At 50.0% G+C, this 21,471-nt stretch overlaps 1 long non-coding RNA gene across 3 annotated transcripts in view; it reads right to left on the reverse strand.

Annotated features, from left to right (window-relative positions):
- Positions 1-8,043: 8,043 nt before the first annotated feature.
- LOC132355474 (uncharacterized) overlaps positions 8,044-21,471 on the reverse strand; it is a 188,112-nt gene continuing 174,684 nt past the window's right edge. For 2 of the 3 annotated variants that reach the window (XR_009499632.1, XR_009499630.1), the window contains exon 3: positions 10,508-17,001. This is a non-coding gene — a long non-coding RNA (uncharacterized LOC132355474). Of the gene's footprint in view, positions 9,428-10,507; positions 17,002-21,471 lie in introns of those variants that run through there. The other variant, XR_009499631.1, reaches the window with a different exon arrangement.

Raw genomic sequence — 21,471 nt, forward strand, 5'->3', positions numbered from 1 at the left:
CCCCCCGCATCTCCGAGACTAAGGCTCAGTCTTGTTTGGAAGAGAAAACTGAGCTAAAGGATTCCTGAGCCCCTGCCCATACACCCCATCTCCATCCTACCTACTTCTTCCATTGAGTTTATCAAGCTACTTTGAACTCTCTCTCTCTCTCATCTTTAACCTCTTACAGGAGACGATGGGCCTTTTTTGTGTGCCTTTGTATCCCATGCACACAGTAAGCACTACATAAATGTTCGTCTACCTAAACAGATTCTTTACAGCTTTCCTACTATGTCTGTCCAGGGGGCACAAAATCTCTATGGTACCCAGGCCAACGCCCCAGGAATCCAGGCAGGGTATCCTGGCCTTTCCTTGCCCCTCACCTCTCCTTTTCCACAATTTTCCCGAAGGAGGCCCTCCTCACACCAATTAACAACGAAAAACTGCAAACAAGCCTCAGAGGAAGAAAAGTAGTAAAGAGAAAAAACAAACAAACAACAACCGGGAGAAAAGAAAGAATGCAATGTGCATGAGTCCAATAGACCATGAGCTAGCATATCCCAACTCCCCCCCCACCACCACCCCCCCCCCCCAGGGAACCAAACAGGAAATCTAGAATCATTACCAAATGCACTTCCCCTTCATGCCTTGCCCCAGGCCCCCGGGGTCAAGGATGCTCAGGCCCAACTAACCTGCTGGAAGCCGCAGGAGGGTGGGGCTTTGATGGATTGATTGGCATTTCCTCCCTCTCTCTTCCCTCCTGCCCTCTTGATAGGCTTTCTCTGTGGATGGCTGGTGGGAAGGGACGGAAGCCTCTTGCTGCCTCCGGGAAGCCACAGGGCTCCGGGCTTTTCCACGCAAGCCTCCCACGGTGCTGCCACAGAAGGGGGCAGGCAGCTGGTCTCCCTTGCCCCACTCTGCAGGGAACCCTGTGACAGCCCTGGCTTTGGGAGCAAGACCTCTTGCTCTTCAAACAGATCAGAACTTTTGGCATGAAAATAAAATCTGTTCCAAGGAAGCAAGTTGTAACCCTTTTGGAGTAAAACGCAGGCCACGAGATCGAAGTAAAAAGTCAGCAGAAACCAGAGCTACAGGGACCGTGAGTTCAAGTTCATTCTCCATGGGTTATTCCTTCTGCGCGGAGCACAGCCAAGGATTGCTCCCCGGCTCTGTGCTAGCTGTCTCACCAATCCATCGAGGGTCACCCAACTCTTTTCTGTCGGGGGCCAGAGATAAATATTTTCGGCTTTGCAGGCCCCAGGGTCGCTGTTGCAAATGCTCAACTCTGCCATTATAGCACGAAAGCAGATGCAGACAATACATAGATGAAGAGGTGGGGCTGTGTTCCAATAAAACTTTATTTATAAAAACAGGCAGTTGGCCAGACTTGACCTGCCCACGGGCTATAGTTTTCTAATTTCTTGGCAAAGATCGTGCAGACAACAGGGTAATGTGATAGTTAAAGAGTATGGCCTTTGAAGTCAGGCGGACCTAGTTCATACCTCCGTCCAAGCCTTATTTATTAGCTGTGTTACCTTGGGCCAGTCACTGAACTCAATCAAGCTCAACTTCCCCATCTTTAAGATAGGATACTAATGCCTGCCTCATGGGGTACTGTGATGATGAAATGGACTAACAAAAATCGCCTGACACTCAATCAATGCTGGCTGTCAGTCATTCTCGTCACGAGGGAAAGGAGGTGGGTGGCTTTGAGTCTTTCGTGGTTGGAAAAGCCTCTGCACACATGGGTGATGAGGGTCCGCAGCGTCTTTCTGTGCAAAAGTTCATTTCCTGAAATTTAATATTCCATTGATTCCCTTCGTGACATGAAATCAGCGCTTGCACATTAGAATCATCTGAGGGGTTTTTCAATCTCATTGCCCATGCTGCAGCCCGGGCCAATTAAACCAGAATCTCTGGGGGTGAGACCCTGCCCCCCCCCCCCCACTCCCAGCCATCCAGTTTATTTTAAAGCTACCCAGACGATTCCAGTGTGAAACCCAAGCTGAGACCCACTGGACTACTCGGATGCAGACAACACGGAAGAATACTCTCTTCCTTCTTGCTCCAGGTATGGTCCAAGCACGGGCAGCGTCAGCCTCACCTGGGAGCTTGTGAGAACTGCACACTCGGGCCCCACTCCGGACCTGCTGGATCAGACCCTGCATTTGACAGAATCTCCAGGGGTTTCCTGTGCGCATCCAAGTTTGAGGAAAACCAATCTATTCCACATGGGCCCCAACAGGCTTGGCGCATTATCAGAATCCCTTGCAAAGCTCAGAACATTCCTAGACCTCATCACCAACTCACTGAATCTGAATTACCATGGGTGGCCCAGGGCTTGGTACTTTCCCCCAATATTTTATTTGAAACCGTTCAAACACATAGAAATGTTATACCTGCATACCCACCTAGACTCTGTGACGTCAAGATGCCCCTATGTTTCGTCACATATCTATGCATCTATCCATCCATCGACCCATCTTACTTTTTAAACATAGGTCAAGGTAAAATGCAGACAGCAGGACCCTTCAGCCCTAAATATTTCAGTATGTACATGACATCGCTAATTTTTAACAAGGTTTCCTTGATGAGGCTATTCATCTAGGGACAGTCTTTTCCTCTGTCCAGAAAGAACAGTACTTAAGACTTGGTAAAAAGCATTCCTCTCCCTCCTAATTTTAAAAAAGGGATACTTCAGCCTCTCTCGGTGCTATCACTTTCAGTATTACCAGATGATTTCTGGTGTTTGACCTACTTCCACATTGCTCCATGAATCCCATCTCCTTTTTCCCTTGGTAGGACGTTAGAAGACAGTCACTCACTATTATCTCTACCGGATATCTTGTATTTAACTCTGTTAGTCACTGGACGCTCCAAAACCTCCCCTGGGGGACTTCCCCGGTGGTCCAGTGGTTAAGACTTTGCCTTCCAATGCAGGAGGCGTGGGTTCGATCCCTGGTCGGGGAACTAAGATCCCACATGCCATGTGGTGCAGCCAAAAACTTAAAAAAAAAAAAAAAACAACCTCCCCTGGTGCTTTCCCTCCAAAAAGCATCTCCTGGCAAAACACTGGATCTTTTCAGCAGTGCATCTGTGGAAACTAATAGCCTTCCTCTGCACTTTCCAATTCTGTAGCTGAGAAGCTGTGGAAGAGGCTTAAGGACAACACGCTCTATTGCTGCTACTTCCAGGTTTTGGAAAACCGTGGACCAGAGAGCAGCGATCTTAACTATACCTCTGGTTTTCCCTCCATCTTGGGTTTACTTGGACCGTTACCTGCCGAATACAAAACTCCAAACTCTGTCATTCAGGGCTGATGTGAACCCCAAAACTTATCAGAGATATGTTTCTGCTAGTTTAACCCAGAAAGGAGGCTGGCCCCAGGACACAAGGCAGGACCATTCATTCTAGTCAACAACTCAAGCGGTTTTAGGAAAGAGGCTCTGCCATTCCAATAGTGCACCAGCTCTGCAGAATCTTTCAGAATCTTAGAGGTGGGGCTGCATTTCGAGCCAGTCCAGCCCGCAGCCTTCCAATCCTCCCCAAGGCACTCAGACAGACAGTCATCAAAGCCCTCAGGATAAATTAATCAGAGTGATTGCCCAATCATTGCCCAGCGATTCCCAAATACTCTTTTCAACAATCTACCAAAAGGCTGTCCCAGAGTCTGAACACCGCCCAACCACACCAAGTCACTCTGTCTTACATAACAAGATAGAAGGGCCAAGAGTGAGGCAGTAGTCACTCAGCATTTTCACCTACAAACCTAAAAAGGCCTGGGTTCTCTGACCCCCACCCCGGCCTGCTTCATGTCCGGACCACCCACTCTCTGTTTGCAACTGTCCCTCCACCCTTGAAACCTGACACCCTCCTCTGTAGGAACCACCCATGTTTAAACAAATAAATATCCCACAGTAACCAGTTCCCCGGTGGGATTCAAATAAATGTCCCAGGAAGGAGTAAGGGGGGAGGGCGAGGGTACCCTGGGCCTCTGTGCAGCTTGGCGGCCTCAGAGCGTCCTTGGGCGGGGGTTTTGCTGCAACCATTGGGTCCGTCGGTGCTTATGTCCAAGACTAGCAATGAGACCCACCCCCCAAATCGGGGAGGGACTTCATGGGTTGAGGGGTTCTGTACATGCCTCCTGGGGAGGTGGCAGCTGCTGGAACTCGGGGAGGAGCGGCAGGGATGCTGGAGAGCGGGTGCTCAGTCAAAGAGGAAGACCCCCCCCCCCCCCGAAGCTGTGCAGAGATTCCCTCTGAGCTCCGGGGTAACTCAGCCATAAACCCTGAATTCCCACTGCCATTTGGGAGGGTGGAAGGGTGGGTGGCGGAGAGGAGAAGGAATCGGCTCTCGATGACTCAGAAACACTTAAATATAACCCAGAGACTCGCCTGCAGTGAGGAGGGGATGGGTGGAGAGAAGCAGGAGAGACCCACAAGTCAAAAATCTCCTTGCCTCTGACTCAATGGAGAAAACCACCGGGCGTCCTCGGTTTCACGGAACGCGGACGGCTGGGAATAAAGGCTCAGCTCTGTCACGGGTCGGTTGGTCCACAGAGTCACTAATGAAAAGGATCTTCAAGCGTATCTGAGAAATCAGAGGGAAGACGACAATTGCCCCATTGCCACTTTAAGAGAAACTCCAGGAGTGGCAGCCTCCCCCCAAACTCCCAGTGGAGGCAGGAGAGGCTGGCCCTCCCTCCTCAGAAGCTGCCCAGTGGGTTTATGGATGGAGGAAAATGTGGACGAGACCGTGCTAGAAAGCTGGCCGCACACCACTAGTGCATAAGGAAGAGAGGGGGGATGAGGGTGACCACGTTTCAAAAATAAACACAAACCCCAAAATAAACACTGTTAATGGAAGTGACTAATCAAGGGTGTGCTGAACTTGGTGGTTCTTGATAAGATACAGGGGGAAATGCACTTGGAAAAAATAACAGATTTTTTTTCCCCGTTTGATAAATAAAGCAATGGGGAGAGGGCAGGGGGGTGATGAGGGTTCATGCTTGTTTCAACCTGGCAGCAGAGGTTGAAAAAAAGCACAGTTTCTCAATCCTGACACTATAGACATTTGGGGCCGGATAATCCTTTGTAGTTGGGGGCCTGTCCTGTGCATTGTAGGACGTTTAGCAGCACCCTGGGTCTCTCCCACTAGATGCTCATAGTACCCTCCCCTCTAGCTGTGACAACCAGAAATATCTCCAGACACTGCAAATGGCCCCTGGGGTGCTGGGTAGGGGGACAAAACCACCCTTGGTTGAGAACCAGTGGTTTCAAATCCGGAGCACAGCTGAGTTTGAAAGTCACCTACGGGCTCCTGGAAGGGCTCAGAAGGACCAGGCAGCTGGCCAGCAGGAAAGGGATGTAGCGTCTCATGCATTTGAACATTCGCTGGTCAGTAATGCTGTGCGCCAGCAGGAAGCCACCCACTGGCCTCCAGACCCACACGCCCAGAATCCTGTGGGTTAGGGAGGCCCTAAGATTTAGCCTGTTAGCAAGTGGGTACACAACTCTACTGCTTCCAAAGTTCTCGAAAAACTGTTGCCATTGGTCTCAAAGTTGCCTTGGCCGGGAAGGTGAGTGACTCTGGCCCATTTCACAGAAGAATTCTGCAGAGAAAGGACATCAGGGGTGCCAACTGGAGTCCAGTGGGCAGAGCCAGCTGTGTCACTCAGCTCCAAAGGGAGCTGCACGGGGGCCCATGGGAGTCACTTCTCAGACACCAAGTTTCTCTCGCAAGACAAAGACTGATGCGAGGGCAAGGGATGGGAGAGGGTTTTTAAAGACACAGAAATCCCTTGGCCACCCACAACTTTCTCTCTGCCCACCAAGTTTCCTGTATTTAGCACAGCTGTCTCTTTGGTGGGGGAGGGGGAGGATTATTCAAGTCCTGTAAGCAAAGCGTCAAACACCTCCTGCGCCATCTTTGCTGGCAAGCACCTCCACGGGAACCACCTTTAGTCCAGGCTGCCCCTGTTTCCAGAAGAGAATCGCATCCGAGGTCATTCTGCACCCACGCAGCCTGGCCTGCTGTGTCATGAGTCCACGGGCAGCACACATCACCAAAGTGGGTATTTGCTGCAAAAGGGCTTTCTGTTGGACGGACTCGGGAATTTTAAAATGTCGGGTGCCTATGTCATTTTGCAAGAGGGAAAATAGTTCCAGGTGCTGCTACCTCGCCTCCGTAAGCTCTGCCCAGAGATGGGCTGCTGGGCTGGAGGGGAAAGGTGATGGATGGGGACGAGATGAAGAGGGGTGAGAAGGTTATTGGCTGGTGCATCCTGCTGTGAGTCTTCGCCTTTGCCTCTCCCTCCCTCCACCCCCAATTCTGGAAGCCACCTCTCCGCCTGGCCGGGTGCTCTCCTCCTCAGCAATCTGCTTTCCACCAAAAAAAAAAAGTGTTCTAAATAGAGCGGAACTGAGAATGGGATGCAGCCCGGATGAAGTCTTCCCCACCCTGGAGAGCTCAGCGTCCCCGGTGGAGGGCTGGTCCACCCCCAGTGCCTCTTATTCAAAGCATTCTTGACCCTGGAGCGCCCAACCCTGACGGCAGGCATGAAGCTACCATGAATGGATTTTGCTTCTACAGCACTTTGCCTGGACTGGATCCTTCCTCCCTCCTAGGCTTTCCAGGTACCTGCTCTGGCCTCCTCTCCCTGCAGGTACTACCCTCTAGGCATCCAGAGAACCCTAGTCCAGGTGGGGACCAGAGGCCCGATGCATCAGTGCTCACCATCAACTTGCCGAGTGAGGTTGGGTGGCTTAATTGACCCACCTGAACCTCAGCATTCCCCAAACCGAGGTCCACGAACAAGGACTGCAGTCTCTCATCACATCAGATTGTTGAATACTAATTTTTATTAAGTTAGAAACTCCCATTGCTCTCAAAGGGGCCTGGGCACCAGGCTGGGGGTGGACCTTTAGACATATCTCCTCCTGTGTTCTGGAGAAGTCTACCCAAGGCTCATCCCCACCAGGCACAGAGCCAGCAGCACGTTTTGGGGTCGAGGCTCAGCACATGGTTCTGTGCATTTCACTCATTAACACACACGAACAGGATTATTCCCATGCCAACCAGGTTTTATTAATGAGGGCCTCACACCCCCTGGAATAAGAACCCTTCAGCCCTCAGAAGGCAGGGCCGTGAGAAAACCCACATCTTCCAAAGAGGAAAGTGTCTCCAACATCCTCCAAGGGGCGAAGGGTCTCGCTTCGCCCTTCCCCACGTCACCAACTCGTGACCCAGGTAAGGCCCAGGACAAGTGACCCTGTGACAGCTCTGGGATGTCTCTGGGAGAAGGTTTGGGAGTGGCAGTTGGGAAGGCCATTTGCAGGCCGGGGCTCGTGGGGAAGCTGTGGTGGGGTGGCAGGGCGCACCCTCCACCCCCCGCCCCTTCCTGGTGCCGCCCTGAGTCCAGTCTTTTAAGGACTCCAAAGCCAGAGCCACCCCGTGTCTTGTCCGTGAGTCAGCGTCACTCCGCTCCTCAGGGCCTCTCTGAATTCAGCACCGCCAAGAACACCAATTCATCCAACCAGGCGAAGGCAAGGAATTTAGAAAGTGAAGTGAACTTAGGCAGAAAGTAAGTTATCACCCACGCTGACCACTGTCTGCTTAGGGTGTGCCTTCCCTTCCTCCATCCCAGCACAGAAGGAAAACAGGGCAGAGGGGAATGAGGAGGGGGAGGGGGAGTTTAAAATATGCAAATAGGGGCCCTTCATAACTATGCGTTTCTAAACAAGTAAACAAGAATAATCATTGTTCCAAGTTGTTTGCTTCTTTTTTTTTTTTTTTTTTTTCCACCAGTTACATCTATTTCAGAGCTAGGAAAGAATAAGTTAATCCTCTCTATCTCCTTTCTTACAAGTCTGGTTCAGAGCCCTGGAAAAAAAATTAAAATGCTGAAACAAGGTATTTTTTCCCCTCTGGATGAACTGCTTTACAATAAGCTACCTGCTGGGGTCAGGAAACCTGAGATCAATGGCTTTCTGCTCCCACGAATACTCACAAGGGGGATTCATGCTGAAGAGCTTTCTCAAAGAGACGGTCACCCACACACAAACCTTTGTATCTGTTCCAGCTTTTATTTGAAACCATTTCTCTCCTCTGCTTCACCTCCTTCCCTCCTTCCTTCTCCCCGGAGAGCAGCTTCCATCCAGGGCAAGATGCCCGCCATGTCCTTGCCTTGTCTGGAGGTGAAGGAGTGATGGAAGAGACGAGAGAAGGAAGGCTTGGGGGGTTGCTCCCAGTGCCCCGGGAGGGAGCACAGTTTCTTTACTATTAGGTGTCTGATGCTCAGAAGGGGGAGAAACGGTCAGAATCAAAATAAATAGCCAACGGAAATAGGCAGCCGCTCCCTGGGAATGGTAATTGCCCAGAATGAACGTTTATCCAAACACATGAGGAAAATGGTTCCTGGTGAAGGACCGGGCTAGGAGCGCTCCTTACTGGAAAGTAAATTTGTTTACCACGTTTTATTTGTTCCTTAGTTTTTAATGCTGTTCTGGCCCCATCTCCTGTAAACAGACCAGCTTTTCCATTCTCCGGCGGTGCCAGGAGAGCCGAAGACAGAACAGACGAGCTGGTGCCAGAATCCTGAGCGACTGAGGTCTCACAGCTACAAGAACCCACACCCAGCCGGGGGGCTGAGAGAGGAGCTCGCTGGTCTGCAGTGGAGAAGAAGGGTGTGATGTGAAATCTAGGTGTGGAAATGGGGAGAAGGCGGCCTGGCTTGTGAGATCAGCTCCTTTCTCTGCCCGGGTAGAGGAGGCAACAGAAAGGGCTTCAAGAACTCAATGTGTATGTCTGATTGAGTAGTCTGCAGGGCTTCCTTAGTCAGTTGAGGCAACTGACAAGTTCTGGAGAGAACCTGGACTTGGGGAGAAAAAGCTTGACCGGTATTAGAGTCAGATGAAGCTGATGTGGTGCTGAGGGTCCCCAAGAAGGAGAATCACCGTTCCGAGGGCTGGTATCCAGGCATCGTCATCTACACTCTTGGCTGGCAACCCAGCTCTAGCCCCCAAACCAAACCGAACAACCGAAAGGGCTCCCCACAGCTGGAGAGATTCAGTGATGCCTTGTCCACACTGGGGAAACGTAGATGTAGTGGCGGAGTTCACATTTGAAGTCTCCTGCTACCCAGGCGCAGAAATCACGTGAGCCCAGAGTCACGGCAGATGGGCCCATACAGTTCCACGTTCAGAGCGTAGAGCGAAGAGCCCACATTTATCGAGCGCCGCGTCCCTGGCACCGTTCTAAGTGCCACGCCTGCAGTAACTCATCTAAACCTTGCAACCACCTTACGAAGCAGTTTAAAGATGAGGTTAAGTTACTCCTTGGACGTGTCACTGCAAGAGGTCTGGTGATGTCCTAAGACAGGAACCTGAGTCTCTGAATATCTGCATGAAAAAGAGCATCCTGTTTCCACCACAGCCAACTCACATTCCCCCTGGAAAATGAATGGGAAATCGGCATTAGGTAAAACAACAGAGATTTGGGGCTATTTTGTTACAGCAGCCTACAGTGACTAATACAGTTTGCACAGAGAAACTGTACCACTGCCCTTAGGGCAGGGGCCTTACGGGGTGTACTCTAGGGCAAGTCATTGAACCTCCCTCACCTTACTTTCCTCACCTGTAACAAAGAGGTCTTAATACCATCTCACAAAGTTGCTGTGATTCCAATCAGAAGCTTTGGCAGGACCTTTTAAACCGTAAAGCACTATATGTAAGAGGTTGGGCTGTATTCTTTCCTGAACTGCCTGATTTTTCTTGGCCAAGTGTCTTACCATCTCTTGAATGTCTGAAATTGGTCTTGGTGACCAGAGCCCACAGATGACCCCCACTTTGTCCAAATTCTAATTTTACTCATTTGTACAAAGAAGAGGGGGTGGTCTTTGAGTTCTTCTCTTCCCTCAAAAGGTGAAACTTCTGCCGACCTTTCTGCTCTCCTCCCCACAGAAGTGTTGGTTCATCAGATAGCAAATGGGAACAGACTCTCCTCTCCCGGGGTCTGCTTGCTCTCAAATGGTGCCTCTCCCACCTTTGCCTTCTGTCCCCCAGTGGTAAGCCCTGGAACCCAGGAGGTCCATCCCCATTAGGGGGGCTGCTCATCATCATCCAACTTCTCTGTTTGCGACTTGCTGGAAACGTTCATGACAGGGCGAAGAGCAGGCAGCATCATCCACCCAGATTCTCCAGTAATACTAACCATGAGTTTATTTGGCAAATGCGATTGATGATTTTGTGTGTGCCATTCTTGTCTGACCAGACTGTAAGATCCCGAAGGCAAAAGACATCTCATATGTGTTGTGTTTTTCTTCTGTATTTCTCCCTATTAGACACTGTGAGATTCTTTAGAAATTCTGACCTAAACTTTTGATTTTAAATTTCTCTTTCCTACCTTAAAAATCACCCTAACTCTCAGATAACTGGCAAAAACCAGACATATTCTATTTCAGGAAGAGATTCTGCAGGGAAAGCAACCAATCAAGGAACAAGCACATTTTCTCTGCTGTTCAGAACACACTTTATTGATTAATAGGCAGACAAAAAACAGGCAACCTTAGTGGTATACACAGTAACAGATCACTAATAGGGAAAGTCAACTCAACATCTCCCTTGTATATCTACCAGGTAAAAGCCACTATGATACAACTTAAGAGCTCTGAACTTCAGGTGTCCAATGACCTTGGTATGAACCCCAGCTCTCATATATAAGACTTGAGCAAAGCCATGGATCCCTGTACAGCTCTAATTTCTGAGGATGAGATGTCAATCACAGTGCCTGCCATGTGATCCTGAACATTATTGGGCATTTTAGGGATACATTTCAAAGTGTACGGAGTGACCCTGTTCCTGCTTTTATGAGAGAGAGACAGACAGACAGACAGACAGAGGAACGTTGGGAGAAACAAGTTTAAAACAAGTTCAATATAAGCATAGTAAATGACATATGAAAGGTGTTCTGGTGAGGAAGGAGGGATCAGTGTTTTGGGGTACCTAGCCAGTGCCAGATGCTTTAAGAGAATATGTGACAGAGGGAGAGGTCACAACTGGTTGAGAGGGAAGAAGAAACCCAAGAAGGCGTCCTAGAGCAGGGAGCATTTGAAATGAGCCTTGAAGGATTAACAGGATTTCAGTAGCCTGGTGGCCCAACATAGATCTTTTAAAGCATAGACTCATCCAGGAAGAACTGCCAGAGGATTAAAACTCATGCTGAGTTCAATCAAAAATCACCACTGGAGTGTGAAAGGAACTTTCTTAATTAAGCAATTCCAGAACATTCCCAACTCTTGACTGCATGAGCAGTGGTGGGGAACTGCCCGTCATATCCGGGTGGGCTGGTAAGATGCCTTCTCCGCGGACAGTGACCAGGGTGGCCTGGAAAAGGGCATAGGGGTCTGACACGGAGCAACGCACCTTGGTGTGCTGTACCCCACAGTGGGTGGGTGTTAGCGAACACCACCCAGGAGACGCGAGTACCCCGGAACTGCAGTGCTTTAGAACAGACTGAAGATGCTTACGGCAAAGGGTAAAGAATGTGCCATCTAGTTTAGTTTCACTGCAGCTCATACGTGGAAACAGGATAGACTGGGTGGTTGTCTAGCCCCTGGAGGTCTGGATATCTCACTCCATGTGATACCGACCGGGGTTCTTGGCCTTCCTCAATCGATCGAAATTGATCAGAGGCCAGATAAGAAATTCAGGCAAGGCTTTACTGGGGCCCCTGCTGCAGCAGCGGGGAGCAAAACAAGTAACAGGTCCCCTTGATTGCTCCCTGAGGGGGTGTGAACTTGTTCCTTATATGGGGTGAGGGGAGGGGTGTGTCCAGGGGTTGGGCCGGAGCAGTGGCTGAGGTGGTCTGCCCACCCCTTTGGTGGTGCCGTGTGCAGGGGGGGCCTGCGCGGGACCCTGCTTTTGCTCCCGACACCTGTTTTCGCTCTTCAGAAACAGGCAGTTGGGTTTTTGGTCTCTTTGTATCTTGTTGTCCAGAACTTGCCCCAACTGTGCATGCACGCAGTTATTTTTAGTCCCTTATAGTTTCTTTGTATTTTGTTGCTCAGGAGTCGTTTGTCCAGGTGCAAGCACTGCAGCAAAGGGTCCCAGGTCCCAGGTGCCAGCCTGTCTCACATGGGGAGTGACAAGCTGATCAGTTCATCTTTCAGCACGTCAGGCTGGAATCATCTGTCACTGTGAAACCACTTAGAATCGGGAGATCTGTATCTTTTATCCAACGGCTGTGGTGATGCTTATTTTAAGTTTAATGAGAGGCAAGAGCTTCACCCAACAGCCTGGGACCTAACTTTTCGAAGAGCTCAAGGATGGAGGAGATGCCCAAGGACCACCTGGTGGGCTTGCAGCCCTGAGCCAGCGCGCCATGGCCAAGGGTAACCCCCAGGGCAGCCGGAGCCCTGAACACAGGCGACTTCACGCCCAGGACAACAAGTCTTCCGCATCCTGCGCTCCCCGCCTCTCCAAAACCCAGGCCTGAGCTACCCTTACCCTAGAAGGTGGGAGTGGGGGGCAGGCAAAGGAGGAAGGAAAGGAGAAAGAGACGGAAAACAATTTTTTAAAAAAAAACCCTTCGGCAGAACCTGATAACCTGGAGTACACGGTGATCAGCGCTGGACAGCATACAAAAGCCAAAAGGGAGGTCCCAGGACAGGTCAACGTAAGACTTAATGTTTGCCTTTCGCTAAGCAAACTAAGAAATCCCCTACAGTTTTAGCCACGCAGAGCTCCCAGTTTTTATTTATTGGTCAAAACGGCAGGTGGGTTTTTTCCCCCTCCCAGTCACCCCAGGTAAACAGCAGTCCCCCTTCCCCTCTCCGGTCATCAGTCTGTGTGTCTATTTGCCTTCTCCCTCGACAGACTCTTGCTCCGTGTAGCTGACAACAAGGGCAAGCAGCTTTGAAGTAGTCTTTGGTAATGGACTTCCCAGGACAGCCCCATTTTTGGCCTGTGCAGCCGAAGGCAAAGGCAGAGAGAGCTACTTGTCAGACATCAGCTGCGTCAGGCAAGGCTTAGAACTTGACACATGGGAGGGACCTTGGAGGACCATCAAGGCCACCCACTCCACACTCCCCTCTCCCATTTTATTGATGAGAAAACTGAGAGCCGGAGAAAAGGCTTGAGTGATTTATACATGATCTTGGAGCAAGTTGAAGTTAAGGCAGAACTAGAGCCAGAGAGAAAAAAAAAAGCAAATCTTATCTACTGTATAGCACAGGGAACTCTGCCCAATATTCTGTAATAACCTAAATGGGAAAAGAATTTGAAAAAGAATAGGTACATGTATATGTACAACCGAATTAACTAACACAACATCGTTAATCAACTATGCTCCAATATAAAATAAAATTTTTTAAAAAAATAGCAAATCTCTTAAGTCATGAATTCTATCCAATATGGTGGCATTGTGGACGGCAGAGGCAGAAGAGGCTTTGGGGAATGTGTGGTCTGACTCCCTCATTGTACGTGGAAGGACTTAAGAAGGGGGACTTTCTGAGACAAAAACTTAGGTCTCCTTGTCTTCTGACTCTGTGCTTTTTATCAGCATAAGACACCTGGACCCAGAAATAAGATGCACTGTGGCTCAATATCCGATGAAGAAATTGACATTCGTGGACACTTGGCAGCCTATGAACCGCTCTTTAAAATTCTGCTTCCCCACCAGGTTGAATATCGTCCAACCTTCTCTCCCAGTTCTCTCCCACTCTGCCAAAAAGGTTGACCTCCCCCAGGCCTGGACCATCCCTCATCTGATGTGGGAAACAGGATCCCTGCATTAGTCAGAGGTAGATCTAGATAAGAGTGATGCTTTAGACCACTTCAGGCTCTGGGAATCTGGGATTCAACGTGGATGAGAAGATAAGAAAAGAGAGAAAAAGAGGAAATTGTTGCTTTTGGCACAGCAGTGGGACTTCTTCTGGAACCAATGACCATGTGTGGGATATGAACGAAGGAAATATCTGCAATGAGTCCATCTTTTAAAAAAGAAAAATGACACCCCAGGAGCTGGCTAGCATTCCTTCAATGGCAGTGAAGGCAAGGAGAGTCAGAACAGGGGCAAAGACCCAGGTGCACAAGGTCGGGTCTTAACCTCTACACGTGTGTAATGAGAGTCCTTTCTAGGTGTTTGTGTGCTCATCTCCACCCTGACAGGCGATGACCTTCTGGGGCCACACCACGCAAGATGAGCATGATTAGCTGAAGACCTGTGTTCCAGGGCTCCAGACGCTCATGCTTGTCTTTCAGCAGAAAAGATAGAGACTTGATCCCCTCAGCAAGAAGCAACAACTTCAGGATGGCATGCCATCCTGAGAGCCTGGCTTTAGCGAACCTGAAAAGAACCTGTAATTTGCCTTCAGATTGTTCTTACTTGTCATGAACACCCCACGCTGGGCTGGCACAACCTTCTCCTCCTTCCCTGCTACCACCACCAAGTTCCGCTGCCTTATCCCAGATAAAGCCAGTGTCTGGAAAGGTAAGGGTGAGCTGGCGGGGGGGGGGGGGGTCCCCATTCAACACTATCTGAGTTAAACTCAAAGGTTATCTAGGAGACTTCAGACAGAAAGTACACACTTAGGCCCAATTTACATGCCCCTGATATTTTAAGGGACCTTAGAGTTCAAAGGGATTTCAGGAAGTCTTGTAGCCAACTCCTTCCCTCTCCAGACAACACCATCCCAAAGGTATTTAGCTCTTAGTCTCGCTAAGATGCAGAATTTTCTTCTTGGCTCATTATTCTACACAGTCTGTGCTTGTATGATACGCATGTGCACACACACACACACACACGCACACGCACACACCATAGTCTTTTTTCCATTGTTTCCAGTGGCTGTATTAGTTTTTGTTTCACAGTGAACTGTTTTCTTCTCAATGGAAAAGATTCACTTCACCTTTGTAAGTAGGACTGTACGGGAAAGGAACCCCTGGTACCTTGAATGCCTACCATGCCCATCTGTCCACAGCACGCTTCTGAAGGATGTGGTCTCAGCTGGTTCTTTATAGCCAGGTTTTGATTCAATATCATGCAGTCCTGCCACCTTGGAAACAACTGATGTGGTCAAGATCGGTTGGTGCGCCTGGTCCATCTAGAGGCTGCCCAGTGGCCAGTGAAGTGGCCAGACGCAAGGCCTCTGGATGGCATCTGGCCAAACCAATCAAGAGCATCAGCCAGTTACAGCAGATGAAGTAGAAGCAGAGGCAAGGTCATCGAGTCTCCAGTAGGGTGACCAGTTGTTCCAATGTGCTTAGGACTGCCCCAGGTTTAGCACCAGGAGTCCTGCATCCCAGGAAATCCCTCAGTCCCGGGCAAACTGGGACAGATAGTCACCATCAGCCCATCACCATGGCAGTCTCCTAGAATCAGGAGCAGCAGGTGCTGATGCCAACGGAAGATCAAGGTGAGCATGGTGGTTCAGTTTTGCTATCCCTGGAAACCACCCACTGAGACTGGGTATCTTGAATGACTTGGGCTTCTTGGGAAGGTCTGGGTGGGCAGCTGCTGAGTAGACTGTTTCCTTTCTATCAATATGTTGTTTCCATGGCAACCTGAAACACACCAGCATTTACAGAGGTGATATAAATGGGTCTCTTTTCCTTAAAACCCGAAGGAAGCTAATGTGAGGCGTGTGTATACTGGTCAAGGAAGGAAGGTGAAAACCCACAAACAAGCTTCCCATTTCAATAGCACGGAACATCCCTCAGAGGTTCCCCTCATTTGTTTGGTGGTGAATCTGAGACGCCAAGATGGACCCCATTGCTTCCCTGACAAGACACTGACATCACTAAATGGTCATACATACGCAGCATCTACAACCCAGGGAACATGTATACGTCTGGCTTGAATTCTTTTTACAAAGGCAAGTCATCCATTTGCTTCGGAAAGAGAAAGTACACACATCTTTGGCTCTGCATTTTGGACAAGGTTGAACCACAATCAGCCTCCAGGAAAAGTTTTCAGCCACATATATGGTGGCTACAGAGTGAAAGGAACAAACAGGACTTGTGTTTCGTGGGGCCCCATCTATGGTCGGGTGTAGGTGTCACCAGCACACACTGGAGGGAGAGGGTCCTCAAGAAACACCATCAACTCTGGTCGCTGGATACTCTGTAATGAAGCATCATGTTCTGACATGGACCCCAACTGCCCAGCTGGAAGGAAGAGAGTCTTCACAGTGGACCATGCATCTGTGTAAACAGAAGGCGTATTCATTTTCTGCTCCTCCAGACGCACACCTGCATGCGATCCAAACCAAGAAAGTTGAACGTGGGGGATGCTAGCCTTCAGGATCCAGCTCCCTGCCGAAGCCCCCTCCAACATCCTAGCATATTAGAGCCTGAAGGATTTCCGCACAGATGCGCAACACTCTGGAGCCTGTGGGGGCCAGATCCCACATAGATGAGAAGGGATACTATTCCAAGGCTGCTTGTACAGCAATGTGCAAACACCAGCCTCTTTAGAAGAAGCAGGAACAAAAAGTAAGATCCCACTGACCTACGTGTAGGTAACTATTCACTCTGTATCTGGGTGGGAGATAATGGAGCGAACGAGAAGAACTGCTGAGTCCAAAGGCACAGCAGACGTGGTGGGTGCAGGGGGCAAGAAAGGGTGGGGCAGAAAGTCCTCTGGTTCCCGAGGACTGGTACAGGGGAGTCTTAAGACCAGACAGCAGCAGAAGAAACGTTTCCCACCAGAAGGAAGAAGCAGGCCCGGGACCCTGGCATCTTCTTTAATTGTAGGTGGCCTCCAGTTCATGCAGGTCAACACAGACACTATTCCTCAGGGCAAGGGTCTTTGCTTTCTCCTCAAATGTCTTCTCCAATCCAGAAGTTTCTTTATTCTCCAAAATAAGAATTCTCAATCAAATCCAGAGCTCTTGCCTCTTAAGAGATGGTCCTATCTTAGCCAGGTCCTGTGGTGGTCCTAGTGGCAAACTTTGGCTCCACTAAGGTTCCTGGTGGGAAGTGTGGGTGAAGAGGAACAGCTCTTTACTTGTCCTGCCTTCCAGGCCTGTGGACCAAAAAACAGCATAACAGTGAGATTCCGGCTTCTGTCCTTTCAACAGATGTCTTTCAACAATGAGCGTCACCCTACTGCCTTTAGTCCAGAAAGTTCTAGCTACTGAACAGAACATACACTGCTTCTAAAAGCATTATTTTCCTTAAGGAAGAAGAAAGGCCAATTTATACCATTCAAGGAACTCCCTGTATGCTGAATCATGGCTGGGAACCCTCTACACAAATCTCACCACTACACCCATAACTGATTTAAAAAAAAAAAATACCACTGAATACAGCCTGCTCAGAGGAAGTGGAAAATTCTATTTTTCAGCATGTCCCTGTTATGTCCATGAGATATGGGGCCGGGGGCATGGAGGTGTCAGACTACCCAGTTTACACATGGGAAAACTGAGGCACAGAGGGTGCCAATGTTCTCAACATAGGATGACAAGCACCTGGTCCCTCATCCTAATGTGCACTTCAGCTGGAACGTCTCTCTGCTTTCACAAGACCCTTAACAACTAATTAGGAGATTATCCAGAGTGGATGGGGCCCCTCCAGGGAAATGGGAAGATACGACTTAACACAGTTCCCTTTCTGTAATGCTGATTGCAAGCAAATGAAGATGCACTTGGACTCGCCATGCTTTCCTGGCTTCCCACTATGCCATCTACCCCATTTCTGAGTGCCAAATATGTTCATTACCATTAAATGCCCTCATGGGACTTCCCCATTTGAAAATAGGTGCTGAGACCTATTCACGAACCCAGATAATCCGGGCTCCACGTCTCTGGTTCCAACAATCACCATCAGCCTACGAGGAATAACTTGCAAATCCATGCGTTCACAAGCACCGCATTGGATGAGATGCCCTGAACGCAGATATAAACCAGACAGGCAAACCCCACCCCTGTAGGCCATGGTAGGGAGGCAACACTGTAAAGCACGAGGCCAGAAGGACAGCAATATCTGAGGGAGATGCACTAAGGCTTCTGGGGGCAGTCGGGCCAACGGGGCTCCCTCCGTCCCCCTAGAGACCGGCGAGGGTCGGGCTCAGGCTGGTTCAAGGCAGCTCTCCTTCCTGCGGGCTTTGGCTGAACCCCTGGCGGGGCTGTGGGCGGCTACCGTGAAACCAGAGAGAAGGGTGCTGATTGTCAGAGATGGGAGGACACCACCTAAGGGCCTGGAGGAGGTCGAGTAGGGAGAAGACGGTTCAGGACGCTCGTCTGCAGGAGAACTGTGACGGGAGAGAGAGTCTGCCTGTGCACGAGCCAGCACCCCAAAAAAGCCAGCCAACGAGCCTAAGCAGAGGCACCCCGGTGCTCCGGGCGGCTCTCCGATCGGTGGCCAAGAGGGACACCAGACACCTCGCCCAGGTGTTGTCCAGGCCCTCTGGACACTCCCTTTCCTTTGGACCCCCAAACGCCCCCAATAACCTCAAAGTTCTGCTAAACGTCCTGGTGTCCTTTCCCCTCCTGGCCAGCAGCCCTCTGAGCTGCCCCAGAGGGAACCAGGGAGAAGCCCTTTCCCCAGGGAGACTCACGCAGCTAGCAAATTAACTGGCAGCAGCCCGGTGAATCACACAGGGACTTCCTTCTTGTCGCCTGGCAACCACATGCACTTGGCAGTGGGACATTAAACACAGAGGGGAATGTCGGGAGGCATGGGCAAAATAAAATAAAAAGCAAAACACACGACCCCACCCCATCCCTCCCCGGACTCATCCCAGCCCGGCAGACCCAGCCAAGGGGGCTGGGGGAGGGGTGGAAACGAGGGCATCAACCCAGGGGAGGAAAATGAGGTTAGGACCAGCCTAAGCAGAGCCGGACACTCGCCCCTCCTCTCATCAAACTCTGCTAGGTGCAGCATTTGTATTTGGCCAAAGACACGCCTCTATTAGCTTAGAGAAAGGCAGTGGGGCCCTTGGATTAGCAGGCACCTAGAGATTTGAAAGATTACTTAGAAACCCAGCCCGGAGGGGTTAGGACCTGGGACCGCCAGGGCAGCTGTTCTTGCCTCTCCCTCCAGCATCATTCCCCAGGTTAAGTCACTCTGCCACCTCTAGGGCCGGATCCCCTTCCCCAATCTTCTCCCACTTGAATGTTTTCATGCCCGTTTCTATGGCCACTAGGAGCTGGTTAGACAAGCCTCCAAAGCACCACCTGGCCCTTCAGACCCTGCCTCTGGCCTCTTTGAAAACTCCCGGGACGGAAGTAAAATGCATGTAGAGTTGACATGTGGAACAAACCATGGGAGAAAAACTGGGGACCAGGAAAGGAAGAACAGCAGCAAGACGGCCCCTGCGACGGGCTGAATATTAGCCCCCAAAGATACTCACACCCTAAGAAATCCAGCAACCTGTGAATGTTACCTACTACAGCAAAAAGTTAAGGATCTTGAGATGCAGAGATTATCCTGGATCATCGGGGGAGCCGGGGCAAATGTAATCACAAGTCTCCTTATAAGAGGGAGGCAGACGGAGATGTGACACAGGAGAAGGAGCAGGAGATGTGATAACAAAAGCAAGAGGCTGGAGTGAGTGATTCAAGGAAGAAAGCATGAGGCAAGGGAAGCAGGTGGCCCCCCAGAAGCTAGAAAGGCCAGGAAACAAACTCTTCCCTAGAGCTTCCAGAAGGAAACAGCCCTGCAGATACCTTGACTTCAGCCCTGTGAAACTGACTAATGTAAGAGACTGTTAAGAGAATAAATGAGTCTTGATTAAAGCCACTAAGTCTGTGATAATTTCATGGCAGCACAGAGGAAACTAATCTTGTCAATCAGGGCGTATCTTGTCTGTTTCCCCACAGACCTAGAGAAGAGGGTATCACAGCATAAATACCGATGACAATGGGGAATTTGGCTTGGGGAGGTCTAACAGCCACTCTACAGGCTGAGAAGGAAAAAGTCAAGTCTCTGAGAGTAACTGAGGCAAGAAGCAGCCCAAGCTTTGAAGTGGGCTCTCAGATGACACCACTGGTGACCGTCACTGGGGCCAGTAGCTTCATCTCTGAAAGCCTCAGTTTTGTCATCTGCAAAAACAGAGGTAATATTATCATCTGCCCTGCAGAGCTTTTAGGATTAAATGAGATACTGCATGAAAAGCACATGGCACGTGGCAGATGCCAAATAAATGATACCTCTTAGGAAGGATTAGACGTGCAGATATGGGCAGATGCTGTTAAGTGCCCATCCCAGTATCTCTTCTCCCTTTTCTACTAAGCAACATAACTCTGATTTTTGGCTGGCACATTGTGGCCCAGAGTAAAAAGACTATGTTTCTCAGCCTCCCTTGGCAGCTTAGCTAGGGCCATGTGACTAAGATCTGGTCAAAGAAATGGAAGTGAAAAGTGTTGTGGAACTTCTGGGGAGGCTGTTCCAAAGGTGTTTGAAGGAGCCCCATTTTTCCCTATCTGCCTTTACTCCCTTCTGCTTTCAATGAGGACATAATGGCTGGTGCCCCAGCAACCATCTTGGACTTTGAGGGGCTCCAATGAAAATGGGAGGCATGCACTAAGATAATCTAACCAGAAGGTGGAAGCCTGGATCCCTGATAACTCCAGAACTGCCATACTAGCTGTGCATGGCCTTTCTCTGGATTTCTGTCACGTGAGAGAGAATGCTCTTCTGCCCTTGTTATTAAGTCACTGTTATTTTAGACTTTTCTACTAATCATAATGGATCCAATATACCACAGACCTAGGGAAACAGGATTCAGAGTCATCCTAGAGTAGTGGTCCTCAATGTGCAGCCCTTGACAACAGCTTCAGAAGCACCTGGGAGCTTAGAAATGCAAATTCCCAGGCCCCACCCCAGACTTACTGAATCAAAACCTCTGGGGGTGGAACCCAGCATTCTGTGTCTTAACAAGCCCTCTGGGTCACTCTGGTGCACACTCAAGTGTGAAACCACCATTCTAGAGCAAGGTTTCTCAAATTCTGGCACTAGTGACTTTTGCGCAGGATAATTGTTGGGCGGGGGCGGGGATGCTGTCCCATGCATTGTAAGACGCTCAGCAGCACCCTTGACCTCCACCCCCTGGAAGCCGGGAGAAGCCCCTCTCAGTGCTGAAAATGTCTCAGAAACCGGCCTACATCTGGGGTCGGGGGCGGAGCGGGCAACAAAATCGCCCCCTGTAGAGAAACACCGCCTCTGAGTAGCGGTTCATTCTTGACTTTGGCTGCACATTAGAATCACCTGGGAAGTTCTTCAAACTTCCTGGGCCAAAATTCTCACCCCAGCCTGGTGAGGTCGGAACCCACTAGGACAGGACAGGGCAGCAGTTAAAGCTGTCCAGGTGATGCCGACATGAGGCCAGTGCTGAGAACCGTTGCACGTTGCAAAGGGCCAGTGGGCCCAGAGGAGAGCCTGCTCCAAGCCGGAGAAGGCAGTGACACACCTGAATCCGGACGATGGCCGGGACACAAGATACTCCTAGGCAGAAACCGTAATGAGGGCGACCCGGGTAGACTTGGGAACGAAC

The sequence above is a fragment of the Balaenoptera ricei genome, chromosome 20 (genome assembly GCF_028023285.1).
Source record: "Balaenoptera ricei isolate mBalRic1 chromosome 20, mBalRic1.hap2, whole genome shotgun sequence".
In the NCBI taxonomy this organism is placed as follows: domain Eukaryota; kingdom Metazoa; phylum Chordata; class Mammalia; order Artiodactyla; family Balaenopteridae; genus Balaenoptera; species Balaenoptera ricei.